The 26,662-nt window shown below is 39.5% G+C and overlaps 1 protein-coding gene across 1 annotated transcript in view; it reads right to left on the bottom strand.

The window, feature by feature from the left end:
- Positions 1 to 23,597, bottom strand: part of FRY (FRY microtubule binding protein) — a 253,146-nt gene extending 229,549 nt beyond the window's left edge. The window contains exon 1 of the mRNA XM_052812244.1: positions 23,519 to 23,597. The gene's annotated coding sequence lies outside the window, so the exon portion shown is untranslated. The remainder of the gene's footprint in view (positions 1 to 23,518) is intronic.
- Positions 23,598 to 26,662: the final 3,065 nt, after the last annotated feature.

Below are 26,662 nucleotides of genomic sequence, written 5' to 3'. Positions count from 1 at the left end.
TAATTCATGCAGAGAACACATTAATCCCTGCAGAGGATCATGTAAATACTTTGCTGTTCTGGCACTAACCTTCCCTTTCCATTGAATACTGAAACAATCTTCACTTACAAAAAATTCTTGTTAAAAAAAGTTACTGGTAAAATAGCTGGATATTTTGAATATTTACAGAGAAAGGTTCACTATTAGTATCTTTATGTTGAGATGTTAAATTGAAAAAAAGTGAAGGCAAACATTAAAATTACTGTTGACTGAGTTTTAGGAATAAAATTAACTTTACTATTTTCATTTACTAAGTTTGTGATAGGTAAAAGTAGGCAAAATTACAATATAAAATACATTATTTTGGAGATTTATAAATATTCTGTGAAAGAATCAAGGAAACCAGTACTTCAAACATTAGGGTTGGGTTTTTTCTCATTCACTAAACTATTTGGGCATGTATCACTTTATTTTTCGTAAAAATTATTCCATTTAATGATTTCCCCATGCTCCCCAATTTGAAAGTCTTTCCTTTCCTATGCTTGCCCAGAAACTGATTAAGTACCACAGTGAGAATAAGCTTAGCTGCGGAAGTTACCCATTTATATTCATATAGAACTTCTATTTTTAATTTTGTAAAGTATTTAATGCAGAGGGGAGAAACTACCTCCCAGGCAGCAGGGATGCACTCGGCCAGTCCATGGAGCGCAATGCCATACCAGGAACATCTGCGCTTGCTTCAAACCAGCTACTGCTGTGCAGCACAACGTAAAGCTTTTGGTTTGGGTGCTGGAAGGAGAAGAGCTTTATCAGTTGTCTGCATCTACCCAACTAAGGGCACTTCTCATTTGGTTTCACCCAGCCAGGCCTGAGCAGTCTGCAGCCCTGAACTGGTGCAAACAGCTCAGAAAGGCAGCGTGAGCATTTCTGCACAATGATACAGCTCACGCTGTACATACACCTCTGGTCCTCATGCTCTCAAAGACAGCTAGTATTAGTCTTTATCCCAACATGCTGGTCTCTTATACAGGATCCTTTTCTGGTAACTATGTTGCTTTACACAGGAAGTAAATGCACTAAACGCTTTTACTAAATGAAGAGTCTGAGATGCATCTTTCATGCTCTGAAACAGATTGATAAACATACCAGTACTCGGAAGGCACTATTCTCTGATGTGTTATTATACAATCCCTAGAGTTTCTTACCAAACATACATATGGTCACGTTTCTTTTACATTTACCTAACTTGTGACAAAATGTTCACCTTACCAATTGACCCACATGGCCTGATTGCTATTAGCAAAGGCAGTTTGCTAATAAACATTCTGTGGTCCTAAAAACATTTACTTAATTCACTAATAGAAAAGAAGATAAAGTGATACAAAACAAACACCTCAACTATTAAAAATTGGTAAGTGAAGCCCGGGATCAACCTTGTTTGCCAGCAGGGTGGCAGTACGTGGATTATTGCCTCCCACCGTGGTCACTGATAGCTCCATGTTGGCTCTCTGCAGAGCTCCACGTTGATGAAAACTTTGAAAATTAGTATCAATAAATGCCATCCCATTCGAGTTTTAAACTCTCATGTCTCTGGCTATTTTTTAAGAGAACTTTTCAAAACACAACAGTTCTACATAAATTTCACCTCAAAATTGCCTGTCAGTCTTGAATAACTTGTATTTGTCAAAGATTTGAAAAGTGAAAAGGACAGAATCAGATGATATTCTGAAAAGGCCCTAACAACAGAGACAGAGGATTAAAAAATCCAAACAAACCACAAACACAAACCCCCCAACCCTCCCTCTACTTCACACTGTTGGGAAGACTTGAGCACGGCCAACACAAGAGAGCTGGCGGGACAGAGCAGGCTGTAGGATGAAGGGATCTCATTTTCCAGCATCAGTACTGATTTCCTCCTGGTGAAAGTGATCACATAACCATGGCCTCGTTGGGAAGCAAAGTAGTAAGGGTAAAACACTTTATTGCTTAAAAAGTAAGGCATTTCTATACATGACTAAAAAGGAAGGTAAACGGTGGTGGGGTGTTGCACTTGCCACCCGCAGGACAGTGCTGCGTTCTCCGAAGAGCTCTGTGGCTTGCTGTCCTACTGCAAGCATCTCTAATGGTGCATCAAGCGTTGGTTTGGTGACTACAGCAAGAATGGAGGTCCATTTGACCAAAAATATGAAAAATAATCCTCATATTAAAAAACTCAGCTTTTTAATTTGGGCCAAAAATCTGACATTTATTTTAGTAGGCTTCTGTGATGTGGCTGGCTGCAATAGTTTTCAGATAGGAATTACTACTTTTGTTTTGCTAGTTTTAATTAAATTTGATCTCTAAACTGGCATTTCATTGAATAGTTTTCCTTTTTCTGATCTCTCTCCCCACCCTGTTTTGATTAATCAGATATGCAAGCAACTTCAGTGACCCAGACACTGCAATTTTCAATAAATAAACTCTGGATGAAACTCATATGCAATCTGTACAAAGCATCCCAAACAAGATTTAGACCTCAACTTTTCCAGCTTTTCTTGCAGGCACGAGCAGGAAGAACAATGTGAAAGACGGGTATCAAAAATGGTAGAACAGAAATCTATTTTCCAGAGACCTTTTTCCTATCATGATCTGCATAAATTTTTTCCCCAGCTAAGTAGTTTAAGGAAAAAAACAAACAAAACACCCACTGCAGCCAGTACCTTCCCTTTGTGCTATGAAATTAGCCATCTCTTTAATTTAGTTTAAATTTCCTTTGTCTAATTAAAAGGCAAATTCTGTAGTACAGCATCAATTTTTTCTTTTTTTTTTTTTTACATCCCAAGTAATTTTTTATTATTTTAGATAACAAAGAGTAGAAATTGAATAATAAATCTAAGTAAGAACCAAGCCAGGCATCCCCTTGACTTACAGTTGGCTTATCCATCTGTTATGCCTTTATACATAAAGGCCTTCAGAGTGAATAATTAAGAAGAAAGACTAACAGAAGTAGCATTAAGTTACTTTTTTAGTTTGAAATACCAATCAGTTTGCTGCCCACTTACTTATTAAAATATTTAATGCCAAAAAAAAGACAAAAAAACCCATCCCGATGTGAAGTGAAAAATCTGAACTACTAGAGCCAAAGTTTCTGAATATGAGTAATCTGCCAAAAAAATACAAAACCAAACTCCAGGTGCCCAAACTTGATGATAATAGTGTTCTGAATAATACCTTCATTGACTGCACTTTCTAGCTGCCATGTATATGACAATCTCAAAAATGAAATCTGAATCAGAATCATGAAGACTTCCAAAACAATAGATAAATTAAAATAAAAGACCTTCAGTTGCAAAATTCTTTAAAAGATTACTTCATTTAGGAAAACTAAACAATTCAGAAAGCATCTGTAAGGACGCCTTTATACTTGCAATCAATATTGCTTTCTTCAGTCGTACAATAAACCACTGTTAATCATGCTGCCAGCAAACTGCTTCAGAATTAAGCAGAGAACACTTTATTCAAAACTTACACTAACAAAACAAGATGAACATGTATCTTGACTAAACATCCTTTTCTCAAAACTATTAATAGTGAGCAGAGTCCTTGATGCGTTGTTCTTCTCCACTGTGCTCAGAGGAAGATCCAGATCTGTTCATCTCTGACACTGAAGCCTCTGACAAACATCTATCACTATGAAAAAAAATAGGTGGAAAAACTACATAATAGTTTCAAGTTTTGAGAGAGAAACGTGGGAATATCTGTGCTTTGCAATACTCAGCATTATCTGCTTTTCTGCAAGAAACCACTTACAAAGAAATAATGTAAACAAATACTAAAAAATGCATGCTACTTCAATGTTAACATTCTCCTGTATGCAAATCATAGATACTAACATATACAGAATTCATTTACTGATGCTTAGCAACCTATATGGGAAATAAGGCATAGAAAAAATAATCTAAATTCCGTGGAAATATAACAGAAAACCAGCAAACACCAGGTAGCTGAAATACAGATTTAACCCTTCACTAATCTATTAAAAAGAAGATACCCCCTTTGCCTTTGTTGGTGTGTGCACATAAACAGACAGGCTTTGATGCTGCCATTTTTTCCAAGATATTACTTCAAAATTTCTGAAAAGCTAATTAAGGAAAATGTCTGTAGTGTTTATGCAGTAACACAGCTTTCCTTCACTTCTATAACACAATTTTAACTGACCAGTAGACCTCAAAACCCAGCCCATGTCAGCTCCACTCAGCAAAGCTTCACAATATAGTGTAGTACCAGTCCCAGAAAGTGCACCTCTGCTGCCAACACCATGACCCCGGCTTGGTGCAGCACCCAAGGAACTGCCAAGTCCAACGTCCAGAGGGAAACCTTCACAGCCCTCTAACTTGCATTTCAAGGGGATGAATAGGAATGCAAGGACCAGACAACAGCTGCCATTCACTGAAGAGTCTCAGTGATGGGGCCATGCTAAAAGAGAAGTGCTTTTCAATTTTGAGTTAATTACGGTTATTAGCTTTTGATCTGTATCATTTTCACTTCTATTTTAACTGCCCAGCTAGAAGCCCCCCCTCTCAAAAATAAACTTCACAAGTCTTTTCTCAAAGGTACATTTATCAAGTTCACATTCCCCAATGACATGTATATCTGAGACCTTCAATGCACTGGAAAATCCTACCCTTTTTTGCAATTAATAAGACTGTTTTCTAAAATCTAATGTAATGTTGACTGAAGAATGCAGGAAGAAATGCAACCATTCCACCAAGCAACTACATCAAGATCTTTTTGAAAAGGACACCACAAAGTTATTATTATTACATACACATGGATCATTATTCAGACAAAACACAAAGCCTCTTTCCTGTTCAGTACGAATCCATTCTTAAAGCATTGTGCATATAATACAAGTATGAAAAACATACAAGTTTTAAATACAGTTTCTTCTACAGAGACCACAGCTGGTCTGTACAAAACCATCAATGTATAAAACACCAACACAAGTTTTACATTTAATTCAGTTCTGGGACAGACAACAATAATCAAGTCTGAAAACCCATTCTTTAAATATGTCTATCTGTGGGAAACAAGAATATTCAGGCATCCTACAAACCAGCTGACAAAAACGCTGATCACTTTTGTATGTATCTAGTACCTCTATGATCTCTATTCCTACTATGGTTAAGAAAGACAACCCTCTCCTTTTCCCCTCAGCTTGCATGTCTTGATTAACTTATAATCATTAGTAACAGTTTGCCTTTTTTTAAGCAGAAAAATGCACAGGAAGCCTGTGCAGCTTTAGAAGTTAATGAAGGAAATCAAGTGCCTCATCATGTAATACAAATCTGAACTTTTTGCTACATGCTGTATGCTACTTCCTACTTATTCCACGCAGTAAATTAACTAAAATTGAACCTGATGCTGATATTTGCCATGCTTCTTTAAGGCATCTTTCAACTCTATCCCTTGATATTTGCCATCACTATTTCACAGTAACTACTGAATTAGTTTTGATTCCTTCTGATTTGTCCTTTTTTAAGTTCTAAATACATGGTCATAACCTGGTTATAACTTATTACCCTAGAGAACATGAAGAGATGTTTGCTTTAATGGGGCATTTACTATAAGATGGTTTGCGAACTTGAGGCATTAAAAGAGTAAAAAAAAAACACTTGAAATTAAGTACACAATATATTTATACAGAGACTACTTTATATCAGTCAATTTTTTTTTCCCTAAATAATTTCATTCAGCTTGCAAGCAGAAAAAACAACACCCCCAACCTCAGGATTGTTGTACATGAGCCAACTGCATGTATTTTATTTATTTTAATGGGGCTAATTAATAATGAAAAATAGCTCTTGCTACTGCGATTGCTAAAGAGGAATTTATGACAAGTAAAGTTTGCTACAGGGCAGCTGGACTCTATTTAGAACTACTGTGTATGTTCACTGATTTCCATCATACATTTATAAAAATGACACATTTATTAAGCAAAACTGTTTATAAAGGCATGATGCCTGCAGTTCTTTACTCCAGCAGATCTACTGTGTTTATCCCAGAAAATAGCTTTCCACTACTTTACTCAGAGATACCTTTGCAACTGCAGTCAGATTTTTATCTGTTTTGAAAAAGCATGTCTTTAAGCTTTATCAGGACACTTTTAAGTACTGTTCCTTAATTTAAGATGGCTTAGGACACCTGACAATTACTTCTAAACTAAAACTTTAAAAATTAAATTAAGAGCTATTTTATATGACTAAAACCAGAACAAGGTAAGCACACAGGCACAAGGTTACAACCCGTCTTACTGAATCTTATGACACACGTTCTTATTTATTTCTGTAAAAATTTTTAGGAAATATAGTAATACATGCAGCCTGGCCAAATACATCCCATGTTAAAAGCCTTCCATTTTTTAACTTTCTGGTTTATGCCTGAATTCCCAATCTCAGCACTGCAGTAACTGTATTTGTGTGTTCTTGCACACATAAGCTATTGGTACTTTGCTTAAAAGTTTATGCAAAAACCCGTCACAGTCTATGCTAATGTGTTTCTCTGAGGTTTTTTAAAGTAAAAAGTATGCATGAATATCAAAGAGCACACTGTAAATGATCGTTTCTAATCTTAGACATGTATCAATTATTCACTAGCTTGTTCTTCTTGTGCTTTATCATATAGACTTCACCATGGCAACACTATTCTTCACTTCCTAGCCTTAATCAGTGAATCTGTAAACCAGTATTAGATTTAGCTGTTGGATTACTTGGTATTCTACTTATTACACCATAAAAGCAGACATGTCTCTCACTACACCATGAACCATACTGAGTTTCCAGGATATCTGTAAAATTTCATTTGCTTAGCAGTATTGAGACGGTAACTTTCCTAAGAACTAGCTAGTTCCTCTTTTACTGTTAAGTATAAATATGTAGCTTTGAATTACCACCAGCAAAATTCAGAATGGAATTTAATGTCTGGATGCAATACCTGTCCTATGGTCCTTATACAAATTGGGAAATGGTCCACCTTTCAAAAACTATAAATTTTAAAATTACTATTAAGCTTTACAACTAAATCACTTGTTTCAGCAAGTACCTTAATTAAAAAATACCTTTGTATCTGACAGTCTTCTTGGTACTATACAATTTACGCAAGATACTATTTACATTTCAATGTTCTCTTTCCCCTTCATCATGTTTTCCAGCATTGTTATACATATAATTTTCCATCTTCTCAAAATAAGTGCATCTTTTTCTAGCAGCTTTTGGCCCAGCTACTTGTCCTTTCCAGTGAGTTTCTTCTTTCTAATTTCTCTCTTCTAATTTGCTTTTTCTTCACCCCTTTTTCCTGTATTTCTCCAATACTTCTGATCCTGTTAATTCTCACCTTCCTTTTGCTGTTCCATCACATAATCATACTTCCTTTCCCCTCTGATTTTTGAGGATTTTTTTATGTATCTCATTAATCCAAAAGAGACATCTTTAATGCCTTAACGCTGCACTGTTCCTTCCCTCAACTTGTAAAGCAGAACAGCAAACATTTCTTGTTTGCCCCGCTCTTACACTCACTTTTTCACAAAGGTGGTCAACTTGTGATATCTCTGCTGGGAGAGAGTCTCTAGGGAGCACTGATTCAAGCTGTGCTTTTGAGCATATCACTAATTATCATCCTGGCAGCAATTTCTAAGGTTTCTTTAATATGTAAAAATCTAACTATAGTATTACCAGCACAGAAACAGTGATACACAGAGAGAGCTCGCGGCCCTTCCCAGTAAGTCCTTAATATCGTTCCCTCATCGTTCTTTGTTAAAATGATGAACTACGTAATGTTTCCCTTAAACATTAATTATCTTCACCACAGCTAAAAGGAAAAAAAGGCAGGATTCACTTTTCTGAAGGAGCTATCATAGCACAAAAACTCAAAAAAAATCAAACATTTCAGAGTCTTGCAGTAGGATGGATATTACCTAGAGAGAAAAACTATTAGTGGTTTATGCTTGGCTGAGACCCCACTGTCCTTGACAGATCTGCAAGCCTTGGTGAGTGTTCCCTTCAGGTCTGATATGATCATCAGTGGACTTCTTCTGCCTCTTCAAAGTAGAAATTATCAGCCTTGTACTGAGCGGGTGTCAGTCATCCTGTGACAAAGCTGAGCAAGTCACAGTGGTTTCCTTGTGCTGCTCTTTCCTCCAAAATCTTCACTTGTGGAGTCCCACAGGGATCTACCTTCTTCCCACCGAGCTCAATATACAGGAAGATAATAGGGTAAACTGTGAAGCAAATAGGATCAGAAGTTCATTAATATTTTCACAGCCTCACAGCTGTCAACGAATATGTCCAAGAACACAAAAGAAGAAAGCATAGCTGACTAGAGCTACCTCTTCCAGGCAAAGAGATGATACTTAAAGGTCAGTGTCAAGGCCTGTGCACTACCTCTTCACCCCTCCCAGGGGTTCAGCTGGCTGTCCTTAGGGCTAGCTCCACTGCGGTGCTGCCAGAGAGCTGTGAGAGCAGCCGTGTGGGAAAGAGCTATGAAAAGCCTTGTTGGGTGTTTTCCTCTTTTGCTTGGGAGCTACACTGAAACTCAGGTATGCCTGCACCTGGCCATGTGCCCTGGCCAGCTGACTTGACCCTGGAATTGCTTCATGACTACAGGCCTGTCTGGCAAACAGGGCTGTTGGCCGTCCCTGGATAGTGTCACCAGACTGCTCCGCTCTTCTTGTTTGGGTAGTGTGGGACTACACTCTTTGCTGTCACTCTTGGCTGCCAGCAGTACTCCTTGCAGATCAACCTCGTCCTGCTGCGCCCTGACAATCGGGCTCAAACACAGAAAAATGTGAAGTTCCCAGTAAGGGATGATGTTACTGTTCTGCCCAAGAAAGCTGCAGCCTCAAATACCACTGAAAAATGCATGTTGTTACACTTTTTAAAATACTTTTCCCCATCCATCAGTGACTTGGTCACCACACCTCCATATTGTGAGTCAGCCCCAGTGATGCACACACTCACAATACACAGTTAACCATAATTCTCCATATGTAGATATAAGACCACCAGCCTTCAGTACGTTGCACTTCAGACAACAGAAGCTGTTCTACCAGCAAGAGAGGGCACTAGGATTACACTTACAATCCAGTTCAGCTGAACACACTGAAGCTCCTCCTGCTTCAGCTTCTTTGCTCCTGCTCAAACACTGGCTAAGTCACTAATTTTCAGTGATCTCCTCAGAGCTCGCTGAGGAACTGCACGATCCTGACCGCCTTCCACGCACAAGGCAAAACTTATGCTCTTGATTCAATTTCTTCATTAATACACTACATAGCACATACACCAAATGACCTCAGGAGCCAATTCTTACCCCTCACATATAAACCATGCAATTTGCACTATGCAGAAACACAGATTACAACCCCAGTAATGCAGTGTAGTACTCTTAGTTTGCAGTACAATTTGCAATTATTTCAACAAGGACAAAAAATCCAGTCCTTTGCTATGTCTACAATAGTTTGAAGAGCTGGTCTCACAGCCAGCCAAGCTCACCTGGCAAACAGATCACACAAAGCTAATCACAGCAACAGGGGGGTACTGCAGGCTGCTCTAGAGGCTACTACATTAACCCCAACGCCTTGCAGCCATTACAGTGCCCATCAGAGAGGCTTCCCAAGTGATATTAGAGGAGAAAAAGCATTATATACTAACATGAGAATGTCTCCTATGACACTTTTCTAGAAACACTGCTGGAAGTTTATCAATAGAACTAAATGAGCACTTGTGTACATGCTGTCCTCTTCGCACGAATACAATGGGCAACCCCTACATTCGCATCTGCTCTCGATATTTGGTACCAGTCATAAGATGGATACTACACAGAGGAGAAAGTTTTCTTCCTCAAACTTCAGTCACAAGCTATGAACAACTCCATAAATAGGGCATGACTAAAATACATCTTGCATTAACTGACTTTTCATGGCATAAAATTAAGGCAATAAGGTTTCAGAGCTCGAACTTGCAATTGTTTAGACTCCCATTCTAACTTTGATCCAAAAGGAGAACAGTATAAGCCTACCTACACAATTATACTTCCTAATTAAATTATAATGGTAAAGTAATTATTCAAGCAGGTAAGGAGAAATTTTTTGTAAAAGCCTAACCACAGGAACTGAGAACACTAACAAATTCCTGCTGGAAGTACTGAAAACTATCAGCATCTGAGACCTTATTGTTAAGCCGTGTCATAAAACTTAGATCAAGTTAATTAAAAAAATATGGAAAATACTTCTTTAGAGAAGAAAATGTTTATTTAAAGTAACAGCAAATAAAATAAACTGCTACTTGAAAATCTTTCCTTCAACAAACTTGGGTATTTTGACATTGTTATGTAAAAAATGTTATGTTTGTTATCTTTCACTTTGACCACCAGCTAAGTCTCAACAATCTCTTTGTTTAAGTGGTCAAACTCCTATGACAAATATTAAACAAGACTATGCTGGAAAGGGTTATTTTCCCATCTAACATATTTTTCCATCTGACCAGCAATAAAATCCATCGGGCTTTCTGAATCATATGTAGCATGATGAAGACTCACTATTGGCATTCTTTTGTTCAAATTGTAGAGCAATATTCTACAGCTGATATTCAGAAATGTAAGGTCAAATAAAGCAATCTACAGTGGATTTATTTTCAATTTTTATAAAAAAAGTCTAGATTAACAACGCACGCACCTTTCTGTCCCACCACAATCTGCACTATACACATTAACATACAAACAGTTTTCAAATCTTTTAAACTGAAAACAAAAAAGAAAAGCCAGACAGTTACTGGATGCAGTATGTCCTGGTTCTGACTGCTAAGATTAAATGGAAGTTAAATCAAAATAAAATAGTTCCAACTTAATTAAAAATAGCAACACTATCTATTCAAAGATAGATATGACTACACTCCAAATTTTAAGATGTTTCTGATCTGAAAGATTACTTGCCATGATAAACTGGATCTGGCCCAAATTGCTATTAAAGCTTAATACACTCAGTGATGTTGAGTGGGATTGCTCCTTCCAGCAGGAATGAGGATACAGACAAATTTAAAAGAATTACAGTATAGCAGCCTGTATCTTAAAAGTTCATTTAATGATGCTCCTAGTCTTATTAAAAGCACCTAATGCCATAAAATATCTGACCTTAATATTTTTCCTCAAGATATTTCTGAGGACTTATTTCAGATATTAATAGGCTTTTGTAGCTCTGAGATACTGTAACAGTTTTGCAGCCTCTAATATGGCAGTAGGGGCTTGATTCAGTTGCCCACACGCAAACATCCAGTGCTGCTTCAGATGCTGCAGCAAATTCTGGTCCCCAGGTATCAACTGAGGAGGATACAGGTCTCACATGGGTGAAACTACAGTTACCCTTTACATGGTCTTGATTGGGACAGAAAACCTACTTAACACCCTTAAATCTGTTCCCCTCCCCCAAATACTGAAGGAATTGGGACATGCTTCAGGGAACTCAAATGTTTTTAAAGCATCTAAGCTGGTAAATAGAGAGGCAGAGAGAGGAAAAAAAAGAAATTTGAACAGATCAGTCTTAGATAATTTCATTATATTTTGTGTAAAAATTAAGGAGACTCCCTACAGAATTGCATTATACAATATTACACACTAGTTAGTCATCAGAATGCCTATGATTAGCAACTTTAGCTTCTGGGTTTAATTGACATCCCCACAAATAAAAGAATAAAAATAAGTATTTACACAGAGATGTCAGAGCCTTTTCAGTTATGAAATGGAGATCATAACCCAGCAACATTAAGTACAGGAAGTCCCCAAATCTACTTTTAACTTCCATGCACTTACGCACAGCTGTGGGAGATGAAGAATGACAAATGAGCTGCAACAGCTCTTGCCCTCTTTGAGAGTTCTGTAAACTAAGTTGGTCAGTTCATTCAAAGTAGGCACACTGAAAACATGAAGTCACTAAAGTTATGTAAGGACAGAAAACATGGACATAGCTCTTTTTTCAGTTTGTGCGCTATCTACATACAATTTACTGTATTAGGAAAATTCATTAAAAACATCAAAGATAACGGGCTGAACATCAGATTGTGTGAAAAATTAATTAGCTCCAAAGTTTGATTATTAACACAATGTATGTAGGCATAATGCACAGACTGTTCCAATATCACCATAGTGGTTTTTCACTTTGTGTATCTTCTCACAGTGGCATAATTCACAGGTCATAGTTGATTTAGCAAAAATTTTAAGCCATCAGAATTGCTGCTAGCAAAGCAGCACACAGTGTATCTGCAGTGTTGAGGAACACCTGGGCATGCTCGCTCTCCAACCCTTTATAAAAAACAATAGTCAAACAGAAGAAAAGAATTGCATTGTTCATCTACATGCAAAATGCCAAAAACGATGAGTCAAATATTATTGTCTAAAAGAGAGAAAATGTAATTTAGCAAAAGATTCCAGCAAGGAGTCTTGACAGGCCAACACAGATTCAGTCCAACTGCTTGTAACACTCGTTTTGCAGGAAAACCCACAGCTACTGCGTTGCAGGAAGACTGTCCTTTGCGTAGCTGCTCTTCTGTCCTTAGAGCAGCCCACCAGTGTTCAGTGACATGCTTCTGCTTTGATCACGAACAGATCTAGAGACCGAAAAGCCACCAGCGGTGCTGACAACTCTAATGGTAACACACCGGGACGCCAGTCACTTCCACCCTACTGTTGGTACTGGACCTCTGATGCTTAAAACAGCTCATACTTCAACAGTAATCATAGGAATCACTAAACAATGACCAAATGGCATTGTTAACCTTTTTTAATTGTGACAAATGCAAAAATTATTAAGTTACAAGGTAAAATTGGATCCCTCACAAATACTCCTATGAAGCATACTTAAGAAAACTTCAAAAGGGCATTTGTTGAAATTAATTAAATACTTTCTCTGCTAGTCTGTATACAACTTCAAACACAACATCTGTGTCTGCCACCAGCAGAGAAAAATATTTCTGTGGTATCATGAACAGAGTTGCAGCAGAAAAAACTCTTAGGTGATGGTGGTCCCTCCTCAGAGAGAGAGATCTCAGGTACATCCCAAAATGAAGCTGGTATTTGTTCTAGCTAGGCTGGAGCTCCAGCACTGATACCTGCTTTGTACTACGGAGTGACGTTATGATGTCTGGAATCATGCAGATCCCCCCAGCCCAAAACGGGCACAACTCCGCACTCCTCTTGATTCAGTCATTACTTCCCATGGGCACATGACAGAGGTTACCGAGATGTTCTTCTGCTAGATGAAGGCTTATAAGAAAACATTGAAACGTGCTTCAAAAACAGCAATGTGGGTTCGTCACCTCTCTCTGTCAACAGCATCCTGCAGTGTGGAAGCTCATAGCAAGAACACTTCGCTCGCCCCCACCCTCAAAAATTTCACTCTAAGCTTCATTAACCGCAGAGTTCCCACTGAAAGGAACACGGGAGCTATCAAATTAGCTCATATGAGTGCTTCATCTAATCCAGCATGCTGTCTGTTCATTAGCCTGTAGCAGATGGTTTAACAGAAGGTGCAAGAAATTCGTCAGTAGACAATTCTGGATTGGAAAAGTGTTTTTTTGGTTGTTCCATCTAGTTTGCTAGTATTTTGAAGCACAAGGATTTATAGCAGAAAGGACTTCAAAAATACTGAAGTAATTTATAAATTGCATGCATATATTACATTTAAGCACTTAATCTTTTGTTGTAGAAACATCATCTTCTCATTGCTCAGATATTTTTGCCAGTTAATAACATAAACTATTATGACACACCATCTAAAAAGATCTTCTTGCATACTTGAGGGTTTTTGACTTTATTACACAGTCTGTCCTCTTCCATCAGAAAGGGTAGACAGAACACACAATTCCCTTTCCTCATAAAGGCTAGTATTCTGCATATACTTCTAAGCGGAAAAAGTTGAAAAGTGCCACTCTTCTCAATCTTGCTTTATATGGAAGGTTTTCCAAAGCCTGTTTCTCATCCTTGCCAGTGTCCGACTTCTATTTATGCTCTCTTTCTGGACAGCAAATGGCTGTACGTAAACAGAGATCTTCATATCTTTACTGACTAGTTCATATGGTTGGGTCAGGAACAAAATAGGGGCCTATCTTATCTACTAAGCCATCAACACAGAGGAACATTTACTCTGATGTCTCAACGGTGTATATGTATTTTATTTTATTCCTTCTGTTGAAGAAGTAGATTCTAATGTATGTCAACACTGAGTTTCACACAACACAAACTTATTCAGAATCTTCTGTAATTTCCAGAAAGCAAAGTAACCTGCCATCCGCAAGCATACTGATGTTAACTTTTCATCCAGCACAGTATCAAAGTACACTAGTTAACTACTGCCTTTTGCACTCTTTTTCAAATATAGTTTTTATGATCTAATAAAACGCTAATCTATAATTCTAACCTACTATAATGCCTACTGTAATAATTCCACAGCCCCACAAACTGTATATAAAGAACTACCTGCCACAGCAACACTTGAATATGGCTTATGTGGCATATGAAGGATAGATGTATTCTTCCCCTTCTCCTGGGGAAAAAAAAAAAAAAACAAAACAAACAACCTATACAATTTATTTAAATCTTTGAAAACAACAGAAAACCAACTCAGCCATTTCCTCCTTTCCTTCACCTTTTAATAGTAGCAGAAATGAGGAGAGTCATAATATTACAGACCGTTTCAGTCATCATTTGAATACTGCTGTTTCTCAGATGGATTCAGTGGCCTAAGTACCATCAGACTTTGATCACTCACAAATTGTTCTATAGTCCTGGAGGCAGCGTGTGGATCCTCCCAAGGATGGGGAACGTAATCAGATTGTTCAAGGAATGGAGACTCATTTGTGAATAGCGGGACCTTAGATACTGCTACCATATACCTCAAAGCTAGGTAGCATGTGAATTGCTAGACTAGAATTATTAAGGGAAAAAAGACAACACTTACAAGGCAGAAGAAAGAAAGTAGTTATCGGAAAAAGACAGCATAAAAATTACTTTAAAGACAATGAAAATAAGGCAGCTACAGCAACCTTCCCTTCCCACAGTGTGTTTCCCTCCACTAATAACTTTGACTGTAGGAACTAAGAGAATCTTAGTCTTTTCCATTTTTACAATTAACAACGCATTTCAAAAAAACAAAACATAAACCTCTTTAAATATGCTTATAAATTTAAATTGTAAATTCACTCAAAAAATTCAGTGGAAAGCTGGCAAAAGCCAATCAAGTCATCATATTAAATACCCGTATTTACACAGAACTTTGCGCACTGTTCAATCTGTCAGAGATAAGAACATGTTCTTGACTGTTCCTTTTGGCCTCATATTTGTGTAAATGCAATCATGCAATGAAATATAAGAAGCTATTCAAGAAGTCAGCTTGACGTGAAATATAGTAACACAGAATCTTTTGAAGAATGTATTCAAGTTAGTAGACGCAGTTATATGCTGTACTTCAACTGTGACACTGCTGATTTTCAAAAGGCTTTATCTGCCCTCATTTTTTCTTCTCCTGTAAATGGTAATTTCTCCCCCTTCACCCTTTATTATTGCTCTTCATTCACCCCATCTCTGCCCAAATCTCACCCTCTCCAATTCCTGCACATCAATCTAACAATTTTCCTTAATTTAGAAATTACATCTATTTTTGCAATCTTTGCTTTTCCTTTTGTCTCTCTCTTTGGGATTTTGCTTCTCATCTCCTGTTTATACAGTAAGACTAAACTGTTGAGAACATACAGCATGTCAATACCAATAGCACACTTCTGAGTGCTGCAAGGTTTAATTGTGATTAATCATTATTGACAGAAAACAGTTTTCTATTCTTCTTTCTGCAATTAAAAGAAACAGGATATTGATTTTCATTTGTTATGAGAAGAGTTCCTATTTGCATGGTATGGATTAATTTCAAGACGACTTCTGTAATACGACTTCCAGACAAGATTGTAAATGACACTGCAACAGGCCAGAACTGAAATAACATATCATAAAAACCATCCCTACTTAAACCGAATCAAACATTGTGTTGGAGTACATGACTCCACAAGTGTTTTTAATAGGAGGAGCAGGAGCTTTATATTTGCAGTACATGTTAAAGCTATTCTTTCTGACAGATGCCCCAATCCCCCATGTGACTCTGCAGTCCTTGTACAAACTCTTGCAAAGATATTCAGGATATTAAGCTGTAAGATACACACTCATCAAAATGTCTTGCCTGAATAAATTGTAGCTATTACTGCTTTCAAAATATCCATGAAAACTTAGAATTTATGAAAAAAAAATTTAAATGCGGGTCTGATATTTTCTTAAAAATAAACCAGTATTTTTAGGAGTCTCCTGTTGACATCAGGCATTCCAAGAAATATTACCTGCTTTCAGCACATGTTTTAAACTTCTCATACGCAAACAATTTTCCTTTTCAAGATATATCTCTTTAAGGAGAGCATCAGAATCCCAAGTGCTGCAGAATAATTAAAATACAGATTTCAGGTCTGCTTTGCTAAAGCTAAGAAGCTTATATGATCACGAGGTCTGCAAACATCTCTCTCTTCCCCTCCCAATAGTTTTCAACCACTTGGCAGATATTACTGATTTTTGACAGGATAGCGACCTTAAAGGTAGTTAAATCGCTACATGCTTTAGGGAAACAGATGGCCAAGTGAAGAACAAGCTTCTGATGAACATCTCCAATAAATGCCCTGAATGAGATAAAGGCTGGAGTATGGGTTCACATCATATTTCACATTAGCACAGCACACATGGTGAGAAACTCTACCATGCCTTCAACATAGTAAAACTGTTGATTATAATCATCAGATGAACCATAAGATAAAAATTCTTAGGAAAATGAGCTTTACTAGCTCCAGACTTCACAGGATGACAGGCTTGCTGTTAATGATGATCACAGTTAATCAGGAGACAGAAGAAATAAGCAAATACAATATGAAAGATACAGATCATGTTATTTTAATTTTAAATCTCACAAAGATTATCTAATGAAACTTTTAATAGCCAAAACAACCTCTCTCTCAGAATATGTATTGCTACAAATACCTCAAACGAGCAATGCATACAACTTTTTATGTGTATAAAATGTAGAATTTTAAGGTATTGAAAATGTTCATTTAATAATAACCAAGTTGAAAGTGCATCTATAGACTAACCAGGATCCACTAAACAATTTCAGAACAAATTCTGATTAAGTTAATGCATACAGCTTTCCTTCTAACTCATTTCAAAACACATCACACTAAGGGAAAACAAAGCAGAGATTGATGAATTCTGTGAAGTCTGTTAAAATTACTTGTTAAACAGCAATGTATGGAATTAGCCACTTATGAACAGTCTACACTGCTATGGTACAATGAAAAACGATTGTTACGTTACTTGTTGTCTGTCATTTCACCCTCATTGCCAACACTAACTGCAGGATCATTTGTGGTATTCCTCACATGCACAGAGGTTAGTGTCATGCTCTTGCCCAGCAGCAGTAAAGTTGTCACTCTCAACAAGTAAGCCTGCTTCTACTGTAAGAGAAAATCAGCTCGCTTTCTGGAAGCATCAGTTTGTATTTTCTTTATACCAAGTACAAAAGTCCGTAGCATTTCTTCCAAGGAACAATAGCATCTATTCAAATTATTTTTGCTTTTGCATAGAATTAGACTTTTAGTAAAGACATCTGAAAGAAAATATTATGTAATAAAAAGGATTTAGTAGCTGATTTCATCCCTAAAAAAAACCAAACCAAAACTCCACTGTGTTGTTTTTATACAGCTTGTCAGGTACACATATGATGATCACAGTGAAAGTCCTGCAGTGAATGAATACAGGTGCTCTGTTCCCAAATAAAGCCTTCCACAAGTTGAGATATTCTTTTTCAGAGATCTGTTGTGCAAAGAGCCTATCTTTGAAAACCAATTCCTATCCAAATAAGAATACACCTAGTATTCAATTTAGAAGACAGCAATATCCTATAGCACTGCTGAATGTCTTCTGCTCCCTTACATATGTAGCATACAGAAGAGTTCCAGTCTTGCTCCAGAGAGGTGCTCCGGTGTGGAATCCTGTGCCAAGTCTGTACGCCCTGTCACGGCCTGGTCTGGAGGCCTTGCAATTTCTGCTCCAAGACAAACCATGTACTATGATGCAAAGAATAAAATAAATCCATGTCCTAACAATTGCTCATTTACAATGACGACTGACACTTGTATTTAAACTCCTTTCAAAGTACTCTAATTATCTGTGCTCTTATGTAACTGAAATAAAACAAAATGCTCTACTGTGAAGCATAGGCTAATATTTTATAGACATTAGTAACGTTACTCGTATTATCATATGCTTTGTTCCAGCTCATTTAAAAATATGAGGAATTTATGTGAATTTTTTTTTCTAAAGTACAAATTTTCAAGAATTGAGTCTTAAGTATGAAAGTCAACATGTACCACATTTTTACCTTTATGCTTTTAGACAATTGCCTAAAACGTCTAAGGTGATTTCTTGGTTGACATGCATAATATAACAAAAAGTCAATAAAAGCTATGGGTCTTTACCAAGGCTGTATTGGGAAATAAAACTTCAATTACCAGGGACAGAAATCCAGGTTTCAAATTTAGTCTCACCTCCTGTGACTGTAGTCACCAAAAATTCTTCCATCGCTTCTGCAGCCTGACACTGCCACCTATAGCAGTTTCCTGCTATAGATGCTTGCAGCAGTGATGTGGCTAGCAGAGAACAGAATGAGTGGTCATGTTGTGAACACAAACTGTTCTGTGGAAAACAGGTTTGGATGATACATTAGTACAAATATTAGCAACCAATCACTTAAACTGGTGGAGCTGCCGTGGGATTAGCACGGCAGCCTACTGATTTCTAGTCTAGGAGAGATAACCTTTGAGCAGGAGCCATGGCACTCCTTTCAGGGCCAGTTTGGTATATATAAGTCACGGATTACTTTCTAGAAAAAAGAAACATAAAGCCATCCACCTCACACAGAAGTTGAAGGAACACTGATTTGGAGCAAATCAAAGTTCAAACATCTAAGTCCTCAAATATAGCATGGAGCCTGTCAGGAGCTCGTGGAAGGTACTGCAGAATTTCACCAGCAAACTGTAAACCTTTCAAAACCCTCCACAGGGCCGCATGCAAAGACTATAAAGTTCAGAAAAGCCAGCAAAAATTTCTAAGCAACACCATAATGAAATCTATGCTTAGGTTCACAGGTATTTACTGAATAATACTGACTGGTACCATTCTACCACGTATTATTTTGACATGTTCAAAAATACATATTCACACAGCACACAACTTATTTTTACCAGAAGCCATCAACATCAGGAATCTAACAGTATTCAGAAACAGACTCTAAGGATAAATGTGACATAAGCATCCCACATTCAAGATGATACTGATACTGGAATTGAGCAATTTTCAGAAATAGTACTATAACAATGCTTTCCACCCCCCCGCTTTAATTCAAGCCTATGGCTCAGGAGACTCAAGTAAGTATGTATCAGGGTAGAGGGTCATTTCAGACTTCTTTGTTGTTTGCTGGTGCTGTTTATATATAAAATACTTGAACAGTCATAGGACAGCCATTGGAGCACAAACTTCACAAGTTTCCCAAGTGCAAAATGAAAGACCTTAACCAGCAAGCACGGGCACAGTCTCTATTTCAATTCCACTGGAGAAGCTGAGAGATACACACCGCAGACCATCCTACAAACTGGTGATAATGGGACTATCTGAGAAGCAGCTTCCGTTCCAGATGTTGCTCCAAGACAAACAGAAAAGGAATCTGAAACTGGGCAGGCTTCACACCCAGATGAGTGTTGTCACCACTGCAGTTCAAAGTACAAGGATGTGGGCAAAAGCATCTTTTTTTCCCGAATGTCACATTAGCCCTAATCATTGAATTTAGTGGAAAATATTCCGTGAATCTGGCCTGAGTCTGGAAACAGTCTGGCATCAAGCAAGCAAGCAAGCAAGCAAGCAAACAAAACCCCTGCATAAACTAGCTGCCCCCCAAATTAGCCACAGATCTAGACTGGCTACTTCTATCAGTCCAAAGTTATCATAATTATGCATAACAACATCTGAAGAGGCTATTAAACGTTATTTGGGTTTTAAGCCAATTCCAAACTACAAAGCATTGGATTCACCTTGAATGTGGGATGCAAATTATCTCACATTTGTCATTTGTTCTTACAATTCCTGCTGAAGCATCTGGTATTAGTCATTGTCAGACCCCAGGTTTAATTTAACACAGCCGTTCCAACATTCAGTCCTCCAGGCCATAAAACTGAACGCCTATGAGCTGCATTATGAAATTCTGCCCTATAACAATAACGTTAAAGCTAGTGACAGCCGTTCTGCATACACTACGACAAGCAAACCATTCATGAGTCTGACAAGCACATTCCCAGTTTTATGTTCTTGTCCAAATTCAGACTGAAATTTATTATATGAATCACTGCTATCCTGGTCTGCTTGCAGACATATCATGATCTCCCCTTCCAAGATTTTAATCTTAACAGTCCAAGATAAACTGTTTTAGGAACTATGCAAATCATTCTCAAATACTGTCAAATCAAATAAAGTCTTTATACACCCCACCCCCCCCAAGTTTTATTTTATGGAAATGTAATGGGTCAAATACAGACTGGGAAAAACATAAACAAAGTAGTCCACTTCTAAAACAGAAAATATAATTTTAAAAGCCCTAAAATGTTAGCAATGGTAAAATTTAAAATCTCAAATATATTATCTAGAGTTCAGTGAGCCTGCAGAAGAGGTTTATACATGTCAAGAATATCTAAGACTCACATAAGCATTACAGGACTAAATAAAATAATAAGAAACAACAACAAAACCCATACATTTGATTTCTTCCTGAGTGGAAGCTCACTACAATTAATACAAGCCAATAAGCGTAACTGTCAGGTGTTGCCATCATTATAAAATGGCAGATGCTATCTGGAAAAGTAAGTTAAATTATTTATCAAACAATTCCAAATATCATCAAATTCAGTGCAGCCAGCCATTCAAACGGCTTCTAATAAATTATTTGATATGGCTCTAATGGAAAGCATGAGTTATTCAGAAGCATTTGCTATTAAGCAGCATCATACTAATGTTTTGAAATTCTACCCAGACACATCCAGAAGTGACATACTGTGAATCACACTACACATATATTATCCTGCTTTTGAAATATTATCAGCAACATCCAAGAATTTACGCAAATTAAGAAACAAGTAATTTTGTCAGTCATGTGTCATGATGGAGAACATGCAGATTTTTATTCTGCACAGCCTAAAAGCATTTTCTTTTTGTGCTGAATGAAAAAAAGGTGCCCGCATCATTTACCACATCAACAGCTCATAAACCAAGGCTACTCCAAAGCCTTAAACAATGCCTATATAGTACAAAGGCAACCTCCCAGTAATAACAGGTTGTACTGTATTGTTCAAGGCACATCCCTTCCCAAGGAAAACCTATTTCAAGATTAAAGTAAAAAAGCTTTTCTTCTATTAAAATGAGTGGACTCTTTGTAATTTCAAGAGACTATATGACACTGTTAATGGTGAAAGGACTCTAGCAAAAGTTGGGAGCAAACTGTCTCAAATTCAGGTTAAGGAACACGAGGCCAATGGACACACAGATGTGGGTAAATTATTCGAGACATTTATTTGATTAAAAAAAGAAAACAAATAGTCTTCATAAGGTATTTATGCATTTTAAATTAATATGTTAATGTCCTATTAACCACATTCAAATTAATAGGAAATGTTAAGCAAATGCTTGCGAAGAATAAATTTCCAACTTATGAGAATAAAATCTAGCAATTATACTTAGAATGATGTCATGAAGCAATCTGCCCTTTGGTCCAAAACATTAGCATGGTTTCTACCAGCTTCCAGAACTACAGATGTACATGACTACAATCACCCACGGATGGATGTGAGGTGCACAGTGGCAGGACAAGAAGAAACACAAACAAATTGCAATACAGGAAATTGCCATTAGATTAAGAAAAAAAATATAAATTCACCACAAAGGTGGTCAGACACTGGCACCATCACAACCACAGGGACTATGGGATCTCCATCCTTGGAGATGCTCAAAACTCACCTGGACAAGGTCTGAGCAACCTTATCCAACTGGACCTGCTTTGAGTGCGGGGACAGGACTAGATGACACCCAGAGGTCCTTTTCAATCTAAAATACTCTATGATTTGACACTTTTTTCTTAAAATTCCTTTCCCTATTGGAGATATGCTTTTCCTTTTTCATTTACACTTCATCTACCCAAGTCTCCCATATATTTGTAAGGGTTTTAAAATAAAAATCAGAATTCTCCTTTGTGATCAATCATGATGAAATCATTGATACAAATGATATAATGCTACACATTTGGCACAATAAGACCCGTTTATTTTATGGTAGTTCTGTCACCAGAATCAGCAGAGATACAGTAGCTAGAACAAAACCAGAGATTAATTTACAAAATAATAAACGGTACTGATCCTTGCAGCCCATTATCACTCCTTCCACCTGCATCACCCACATGTTGCAAGCATTCCAGAGAGAAGAGACACGGCAGAAAATGAAAAGAATGACAGATCAAAAAGGCTCGAGTCACCCTATAAAAAGTATTGCACGGAGCAGGTGTGCACGTACATTAGACCTTGCATCGCACGCTGAAGACACACTGCGAAGGACAAAAGCCGTGAGTACCTTTGTTCACGTGCTTCAGGGGTGACCTTAATGAAGATATAGTAAAAGCATCCCGTGTGTACCTGTGGATATTAACCGTCCCAGTTGCCTATACCACTGAAACGATTTTTTTTCTCTAAAAAATGGGCTTTTTTTAAAAAAAAACACCACAAAACCACCACGAGGCCTCCAGAACCACTTTCTTCCCCACTCCTTAAATAAGAACTATGCTATTTTTAAGATGCATTGAGATGGGAAGCACATCTAAAAATAAGTTTGCTGGCGCTCGGCGGGGCAGTGTCTCTCCACACGCCCGTCACTGACAGGACAGCCGGCCCCGGTCCCTCTCCCCGCCGCGGGGCCGCCTGAGGCGGCCCCGCGGCGGGGAGAGGGGCCGGGGCGGCAGGTGGGGCGGCGGCTTTGTCTCCGATCGAGCGTGGAACGAAGGCGGCGGCGGAGCGGGCGACCGCCGGTTGGCGACCGGGCTCTGTGGAGAAGGCGAGGGGGGGGGAGGGCGCGGGCGGGCGGCTGAGGGGAAGGGGGACGCCCCCACCTCACCGGCATCCCCGAAACTTTCTGCCGGGCCGCGAGCGGGAAGAGACGCCGCCGCAAGTCCCCGGAGCGGAGCCGGGGACCGCCGGGTGCCCCCGCCTCTCTTCGTTAACCGGGGCGAGGCCGAGCGCCGCCTCCCCGCTCCAGCCGCCCGCCATCCGCCGGGGACGCGCCGCGCCTCAGCCGCCCGCTCCGCTCCCCTCCCCACGCCGGCCGCCGCCCGCCCGCCCGCTCGCTCACTCACCCGCGCCCGGCGAGCGCAGCCACCGGCGCCTCCTTCCCTCGCTCCCTCCCTCCTGTCAAGTTGAGCCCGGCCTCCCTCCGCCCGGCTCCTCCTTTCGCGATCGAGAGCCGCCGCAACCGGCCGGGCCCTCCCTCAGCGGCGCCTGGCGCCGCCCCGCTCTCACCTGCGTCCAGCCGCCGCGGAGGGAGAAGGCGGAGGCGGCTGCGGGCAGTTCCAGTCAGCGGCGAAATCGCGCCGCCCCGCCCGGAGGTCTCTGCGCGGGGCGGGGCGGGGCGGGCGGTTCCTTCCCGCCGGGACGCCCCGAGCGGGGCGATGGGGCTGGGCTGTGAGGCGGGAATGGCGGTTGCCTTCTGCCCCTCAGGGAAACACGGCGCGACCTGGGCGTTCGCGGCGGGAAAGCGAAGCAGCCCCGGGAGAGCCCACCGGCATCACCCCGCTCTGTGGGGAAGGGGTGGCAGGAGGCGAGGCGGCCGGAGAGGCTTCCCTCGGCAGCGGGGAGCGCTTGGAAACGGTCTCGGCGGTGTGTTACACGATGCCGGCGCCGCTCTCTGCGAGGAGAGGCGGCAGGTGTCCCGGGTCGGATAACCCCGCTCGGGAGGGGAGATGGTCGGTGTGCGAAACAAGAGAAATGGAGACTCTCACAGGGTGTAAAATCGGGGATTTTCAGGGAAACGCGCGGTGCCGGTAGCACCTGACAGCAGGGAGGTCTTAAACTGAAATCCTAGTTGGGGTGCGGGTCTAAAATGAGACAGAAAGCAGGAGAAGGAGAAGCTGCAGCCACTGCTCTGTGCTCGGAAAGGAGCAGGAACACGGTTCCTGCGTGAGCCAGCGAGGAAATGGTAAAAGCTGGGGGTTTACGTCTGCAGTGTCAGGTAGCTTGCAAGGTGACAGTATGTACGAAAGGAGTCAACCAGGAAAGACTTAAACCCATTCATGTTGGTTTAGATACTTTTTTAAAACACTGAGGAATACTGCTAGGAATACAGACAAGTTGTGAGAAGGTTGTTCTTGTAAGGGTGTATGTGTTGGCTTGGGAAATAAGTTTGTCAGCTGTAAGGTACTGAGATATATACCAACTTCTACTCAGCTTTAGGAAAATAGGCTTCTAAAAGCAGCTTGGTGTCCTTTTCCTACGAGAAACACACTGTTCCTTAAACAGCATGGCTGATGAGGCCTGGTCCCCTCAGGAGGGATGTTCTTTCTCTCCATATCCTTCCACTGAGTCTTCTGCATCTCTCCCTCCTGCCAAAGTCACCTGTAGTTTTTTTTCTCCTGCGTGTGTGCTGGGCTGGCATCCATGTGCAGAGCCGCCGGTCAAGAGACGTGTCATTAATCTTTCCAAATTAATAAGAGGCTCAAGTAAAACTGTGAAATTAGTGGTGATGTTAATTAGTGGATAGACTAATAGGGGTGTCTCTTCTACTTCTCTCTGAATTCTCATGAAATTTCAAAGAATATAGTGTCTTTGAGACTTCTATCCCAGTTCTCCACTTGACCTGTCAAACTGGCAAAGGCTTCAAAATTTTTAGGGGCATACACTGGCAGACACAGTAACAAAATAATCACATAAGCACTGCGTTGTTTAGGATTGATTCCAGGCTAAAACCGGACCGTGTATGACTCATGTTAGTTTGTCATCCATTATAAACCATATGCTATATTACAGTTAGATACCTCCGTGGCAACTAAATTATTGTGTGACATGAAACATATATAACTCATAGCAATTAGTTTTGAAATTAAAACTCTTGAATCTCAGAGAGTAATTATGAATGGGAATTCTTTATCCAACAAGGATGTATCTAACAGGGTGTCACAGGCTGATGAAAAAGTAGGTATTGTTGTCTATACATCACCCATACACCATCTGTGCTGCGCGTTACTGCCAGGCAGCACAGGCTCGTTAGGGGACAGTGGGGTAATAGACCTCCGCCTGCCTGTTAGTGCTGTTCAGCGTTCTGCAGTGCAAGCTCTTAAATATTTTGGGTCGATGTCAGAGCATTCAGAGTGGGGAGGTAGGAGACTTGTTTTCTCAGCTAATTCACCATCAGCTAATTCAGTGCTTCAGCCTTCCCTAAAATCTCATCTTTGATGTTCTATAGGAAAACTGTGTGATAAATACTTACACCTGAGAACTGGTATTCCCCTTACTGTGCGTTTGCATTTTCTGTTCCCTTTTCCTGATTAACCACCTTTACAGTGTTCCTCATTGCATCCCTGTACTCTGCACGAGAAGTAAATTGTTTGGGTCTGGAGCCATCTCATCTCCCCAGACCTGTATCTTGGGGATTATTTTATGAGAAAAATCAGCATCTTCATTTTAGACTTTGACCTTTATAATAATTAATTAATGAAGATAAGGTATAATTAGCAGAAACGGAAGGGTATTCTGAGGAGATATAGGAAAAGCGTTGTCATTAGCGCCTACGATGTCTTTGCAAGCTGTGCCGTCTTGTAGGTTGAGACTAAGCTCTTGGAAAGCATCGTGGAATTTTATAGGGGTGTAAGGTTGCATGAGAACCCCAATTAAATCTCGACACATACAACTTTCAAAAGCTACTGGCATGCAAGAATTTAAAGGTTATACACACAATATTCATCTCTGAGAGTGAGTAGTGTGCGCAAGAAGTTAAATCTTGGCTGATTCCCTAGAGTATGCTAACCAATGCAGCTGAGCCGCTACAGGACTGATTGTGATTGTGCATGCTGGGACAAAATTTCTACCCTTTGGGGAAAAAAGAGGAGCAGAGGGGAAATTGTGACTTAGAAAGGATTGGGTGACCCCCCTTGTCCTCAGGGCAGCTAGATTTGTAATTACATTTAACTAGGATTTCTCTTAAAGCCACAGGTTAGATAGACTAAATCTGTTTTTCTGATGGTTTTAGAAATCAGTTACGAGAACCAGTGGCTTCCTGTAGAAGGCAACTCTATCCCACCTGTCCTTTGGGTATGGAAGGAGAGGGCTATGCCAATATTATGCTTTATTTATCTATTACTATTTTAAATACTTGACTTTCACACCAAGAATGTTTTAAAACATTTTGGAAGGATATAGCTGGATGTTCATGAGTTTAGCTCTTTTTTGTGTGTTAGAATGATTTCAGATGGGGTTAGAATGGTCTTATTTCAGGTATTGTTATTTTC

This window comes from Harpia harpyja, chromosome 17, assembly GCF_026419915.1.
Source record: "Harpia harpyja isolate bHarHar1 chromosome 17, bHarHar1 primary haplotype, whole genome shotgun sequence".
Classification (NCBI taxonomy): domain Eukaryota; kingdom Metazoa; phylum Chordata; class Aves; order Accipitriformes; family Accipitridae; genus Harpia; species Harpia harpyja.
The sequence above is the reverse complement of the archived record's forward strand: the minus strand, read 5'-3'. Positions and strand labels throughout refer to the sequence as shown.